At 38.6% G+C, this 5,965-nt stretch overlaps 1 pseudogene; it reads left to right on the top strand.

Moving 5' to 3' along the window:
* Nucleotides 1-3,392: 3,392 nt before the first annotated feature.
* On the top strand, nucleotides 3,393-3,516 carry LOC134295742 (U2 spliceosomal RNA; annotated as a pseudogene).
* Nucleotides 3,517-5,965: the final 2,449 nt, after the last annotated feature.

The following is a 5,965-nucleotide window of genomic DNA, read 5'->3' as shown; positions in this document are numbered from 1 at the left end:
ACAACCCAGAGTGAGCGCGGATGAGCTCCCTCTATGAGCTCCAGCTCTATGCGGGGACATGAGAGAAGCCTCCCACAAGGATGGTAAAAACATCAAAACATCCGTGCGTCCCCTGGGCAATGTCCTTGCAGATGGCCAATTCTCTCACACCAGAAACAACCTGCAGTTTCTCAAGTCACTCCTGGCATAAAAAAAAAACCCCATGGATAAGTCAATTGTCAATCCACAGAGTAACTACCAAAACCGACACAGGAAGCCATCTGCCCTTGGCTGCCGCTGCAATTTTCTCAACAGTATACAGTGTGGATGCACCCAGAGTCATATCTGATGAAGGAGCTACTAGCTTCTAAGCAAAGACAAGACACAATCAATCCATTAAGAGGGCACAGTTTTTCTCCCATTAAAGTAACATGGAAATCTATCGCTTTTAAGTGAATGAATTTGAAACCAATCAATTACAGGGAAATGATCTTAACAGAGTCCCTCTGATTTCATAAAGACTTGTTTTGCAAGTATTTCTGGACAGTTTCTTATTTTAAAATTGCACAGAAGATCTTATGGTTTCTCCTGATCGATATGTTGTTGTTGTTTTTTTTGCAATTTACATATTCATTAAAAAGTAAAACAAAGCTGTATACAGGTATATATGCATGAACCAATACAATACTTCCTAACATCTATACAATATATGTATTTGGTTTTACTCTCCTTTCCTCGCACCCCTCCCATAGTAACCTCCTGTCCCTTGGGTTGGAGACATTTATATATAATTCCGTTCTTCCTTCCTATTACATATTTATTATTATTGAATTCCCTACACAGATTCTAACAGAACTAAGATTGTAGATCGCACTCTGCACTTGCCCTATAAGCCTTATATATTACCTGTCACATCAGCACTTTTAATCTTGTACCCATTACTCTGGCCCCACCCAGTTTTATGCTGTTTTAGCGTATTGTTTACTGCTTGTTGTTTATACTGTTTTAATTGTTTTTAATTTGCCTTTTGTTTTGTATTGTTATATTGTGTGTTGAGGCCTTGGCCTTTGTAAGCCGCATCGAGTCCTTCGGGAGATGCTAGCGGGGTACAAATAAAGTTTAATAATAATAATAATAATAATAATAATAATAATAATAATAATAATAACAGGTTAGATTATGAAGCCTTCTATAAAAGTCCTTATAGTTTCTATAGTATTAGAACTTATGTGTTACCTAGAATTTATTGTAACCCAAAAGAACTGGAAGCACTACTGGAAATTGCAGTATGAAAGCTTGGGTTGAAATCTCCAGTGCACTGATTCAAAGACTCTGGGCTGGCATTTCTATCTCTGCTAACTTGTCCATTAGTTTTGTTAGACTGGAAGCAACTGGTAGGAGAGTTTTAAGGAATGCTCTGCTGACATCTTGTGGAGGAATACTGACACTCCTACATATTTATGGGCAGAGCTTGGAAAAGTTACTGTTTTGAATTGCAGCTCCGGTATCTTCAAATGAGCATAGCCAATGGTTATTCTGCTTAGGTTTTTCTAGGAGTTGTAGCCAAATGGCAGATTCTATTTGGGAAAAGAATGGGAGGCCAAGGGCCCTTCCACACAGCCATATAACCCAGAATATGAAGGCATAAAATCCCACAATATCTGACCCCGATGACTCAGCGGGTTAAACCGTTGAGCTACTGAACTTGCTGACCAAAAGGTCGGTGGTTCGAATCTAGGGAGTGGGGCGAGCTCCCGCTGTTAGCCCCAACTTCTGCCAACCAAGCAGTTCAAAAACATGCAAATGTGTGTAGATCAATAGGTACCACTGTTGTGGGAAGATAACAGCACTCCATACAGCCATGCTGGCCATATGACTTTGTAGGTGTCTAATAATGAACAATGCTGGCTCTTTGGCTTAGAAATGGAGATGAGCACCAACCCCCAGAATCAGATATGACTAGATTTAATGTCAGGAGAAAACCTTTACCTTTACTATCTACTTTTAACTGGGTTATCTGAGTCCACACTGCCATATATCCCAGTTCAATGCAGAAAATGTGGGATTTTATTCAGCTGTGGGGAAGGGGTCTTAGAATTTTGTTTGCATTTCCAGATTTTTCAAGTACAGTGTATTGCTTGATACACTCTCTTGTAATCCAATTCTACCAGTCCTGTTATGGTCAATGGGGCTTACTTCACTCCAAGCAAATAGGCACAGTATTGTAACTTTTGTTATCCAAGAACTTTGTTTACAGTGCACAAATGTAGCACTTTGCTAGCACTTCTAGCTGCCATGGCTCTATGAAATCCTGGGAGGCATTTAGAATTCTCTACCAAAGATGGCTACTTCCTTGGGGGCTCATTCACACTTCAGAATTATACCACTATTATTCCACTATTATTCAGTTTTAATTGCCATGGTTCCATTCAATGAAATCTTAGGAGGAACACCAGGAAAGTCTAATTTCACTAATTACAAATTCCAGAATTCCATACAAAGTAGCCATGGCAGTTAAAGTAGAATCAAAATGCTATAATTGTGCATCTGAATTTGCAAGAGCTAAGCAAGGTGACTTGGAAAGTGGATCCTGGTTCCACAGGTACGTGGATTAAGGAAAACCTATGCACTGCTATCTCTACACAATCATTTCTATCAGCCTTTGGTTCTCTCTTTGTCTTCCGACTGTGTTTTCTCTTCAGTTATGGACACACTTCTAAATATAGAAGAAATATCTCAATATTTTTAACGTTCTATTTGGTTAGTCCTAATTAGAGTAGACCCATTCAATGAATTGTGGAACGGGAAGCCAATACATAGTTAAATCCCATTGATTCGATGGATCAACTTTAGATAGGCTTAAAAACAGAATTCGGGACATTATTTCTTGGAACCAGAGAAACATTAGATTTGGGTAGCATGGGAAAGACAATCATTGTGTGAGTTGCATTATTACTTTAACCTTATTCTATATATTGGGCAGAACCCTTTATAGCTGCTATGACTGAAAAACATAAAATTATACACTTATGACTATGACAAATTCACTATTTCTTTGCAGCTCCTAGTTTAAAGGCTATGGGAGACCATGAAAGACCCTCAGTCCTTACTTCTCAGGATGCAACTGATGCAGTTGATGGGAATCTGTTTCCCTGTTCATTGGAAAGCATCAGTCTGATATCCCCACCCACCTTCGCATGAGCTGTGTAAGGAATAAATGCAACAGGTTAGTGTTTTTGCCTATCACACTGGAAATTGGTCACAGGAGAGAATGTAAATATTAGATAGCTGCTTCCTAAGCTACTGGGGAGCAAACTCCTGCCGATCACAGAGGCTGCTTCTAGCTAGTTGGGCTTGAAGTGATCAGCTGGGATTCACTGTGTAGCATTGTAACTGCAGTGTTTATGCAGTATATCGATTCTCGGCCTTTTGGCTAAGATCAAGTGTAGTATCTGTTGTTATCAGTTTATGCAGTATAAATCTCATACTGAATTTCTGCCAAGTTTTTACTATTACTTTTAAGGTGGGGGATTTTAAAATGAAATGGTAAAAGAAACATATAGTTTTAGCAAATAGATAGTTGCATTGATATTATTCAATATACCCGACTGTTAAGCATTAAAAAAAACTATATGCAAAGTTTATGCTACTTAGAGTTGTTTAAATGCTGTGCAAAACCCCTAAATAAACTGCTGTTTTAAGAAAAGCAAAAGTGAGAAAACCCATGTGGCAATGGATTTAACACAACAATCAAACAGTAAGATATCTTGAGTTATTTGTAGTGTAAAGGTGGAAGTGAAAAGGCTACATTTATTTATACAGCTCTTTTTAATTTAAAAAGCTCTATGTTGTGTCAATCATAAAATCAGATACTGCCACAGTAATTGTTACAAAGGCTGTAATTGAGAAACATCAGCTGAGATTAGGTCAAGACAAGCAGTGTTTTCAGACAAAAGTCTGACTCTTGTTTCAGTGACAAGTTAAATAACATTCTGGCATGAGACAAATAAAAAACATAAGATTTCTTACCTGCATTGGGAAAAGAATGTTGACAGTGAGCAGCATTAAGAAACATTATAGGTGGCATTGTTCAAACAGCTGGAGAAACAGAAGGAAGCAAGTGATTGATAGATCAAGAATATCGGAAGTAAAGATTGGGATTTGATAATGCATGATGGAAGGGGAAAGCTTTGTAAAATAACAGAAATTCACTATGAGAACTGAGAAGAACATTGTGAGAGAGGTTGTCAAAGAAGGAAAGACATATCAGAAAATGAGCCAGGAGAAACAATCTTTTTCTTCCTTTTAAATGCTGCATTATCTACAACAGCACATTATTTGAGAGATCTCTCTCTCTCTAGATATTGTGTTACCATCCACTTTACTTCTTTCCGGCCACTTTCTAAAATGGAGGGGGTGGGGTGGGGTGGGGGGTTCATCTTAGGTACAAAACCCTAAAACGCATTCTCTGAACAGTGCCTTCAGTACTTTATCACATGAGATTAATAAAGCACAATTATGGCAGGCTAAAAGCACCTTTGGATGGCACTTCCAACACAGTATGTCTCTCCCTTAGTTACATTATGCTTGACACCTGATTGGAACATTTCTTTTAACTGGTGGGAAAAACCTGTAAATGAATCCAATTTCACTGTTCTTCTGCCACTCTTCCTTCTTACAATAATGTCCTTCCAGTGCAGTCCTGATATTGCAAAGCAGAGGAAGACCTCACAAGAATACCGACATTGTGTGACTTTTCAATTTCATCAGAATAGTTGGAAAGGAACAACAGAAAAAAGAGTGCACATGTGCTGGGGTGGTCACACACGGGTGGAAGCGAGGCTATGCAGAAGACTGTGAGAATTTGCGTCAACAAAGACTCACCATTGCACAATTGTGGCAAGGTGCAAAAGAGATCATTCCAATCACACTATGTTTCCATTTGTTCGAACAGCATGCCTCAATAGGCCCCCAAGACTCAAGATACATTTTGGGGAGTGCATTGTGTTCTAAACACATGAGTGATCCTTTCCAGATCTTAACATTCAACAGTGTTCTCATAGTGCAGTCTTCCAAACAGATGTAATGCCAAAGAATGAGTGGAACCACAAAACTTTCTTCATTCAGCCAAAGATGATCTATTAATAAATAAATAAACCTTTCTATATCTAACATTTTAGCCACACAAACAGAAAATTTAATATTAATGGGAAATTGTATTATTTATTTTTTGGAAATAACTCTGACAGAAGCTAGAGGTGGCAGCCCTGTTGGAAGATTGAAGAGCAAAATGAGTTGAGCTGTGAGTGGCAGACGAAATGAAGAAGAAAACTTACAAAAGATCCTACAGTGTGTTAGACATTTAGTAATGCTTAGCTGAAGCTTGTCTTCTTGTTATTGATATGGGCTAAATAATTGGTGGCAGGTAGTAAGGGGTACCGTGGAGACTATCGTGTCAAAGATTTCAACAAAGAGATTTGCAGGTTTATGCAAACATCAAAATTTTGTCGCTACCTTAACATCCTAGTTTAGACTGCAGATGGGTACTCACAGAAAGTTCAGAAAGACTGAGTTCATAAGGCTCCAGTAAGTTCTTGTATACAATCAGTCAATTGATGTGGATCATATATTCTTGTTACCACACAATATATACACTCAGAAGATAGTAAGGACCTCATCAGATGGAGATTAGTCTCCGTTTCTACATACTTCAAAGATAAAATCCCATGGATCCCATCAAACAACACATAACCCATTCCAAGGGTTGCCCATGGGATTCTGTCTCCACAGCGTGTAGAAACGGGTGGATTTTAAAGATAGGGTAGATTGACTCCACTCCTTGTGCATAGAAATGCTTAAAACAGGGGTTTTTCTGTGAGATGGGAAATGGTGCATTTGCCAGTTTTCAATCCATTTTCTGATGTTTAAGTGTGGGCATGCCCCCCAATGCTCCTTCTGCCAACATTAGATCTTGCCTAGGGCTTTC

The sequence above is a fragment of the Anolis carolinensis genome, chromosome 1, assembly GCF_035594765.1.
Source record: "Anolis carolinensis isolate JA03-04 chromosome 1, rAnoCar3.1.pri, whole genome shotgun sequence".
In the NCBI taxonomy this organism is placed as follows: domain Eukaryota; kingdom Metazoa; phylum Chordata; class Lepidosauria; order Squamata; family Dactyloidae; genus Anolis; species Anolis carolinensis.
The sequence above is the reverse complement of the archived record's forward strand: the minus strand, read 5'-3'. Positions and strand labels throughout refer to the sequence as shown.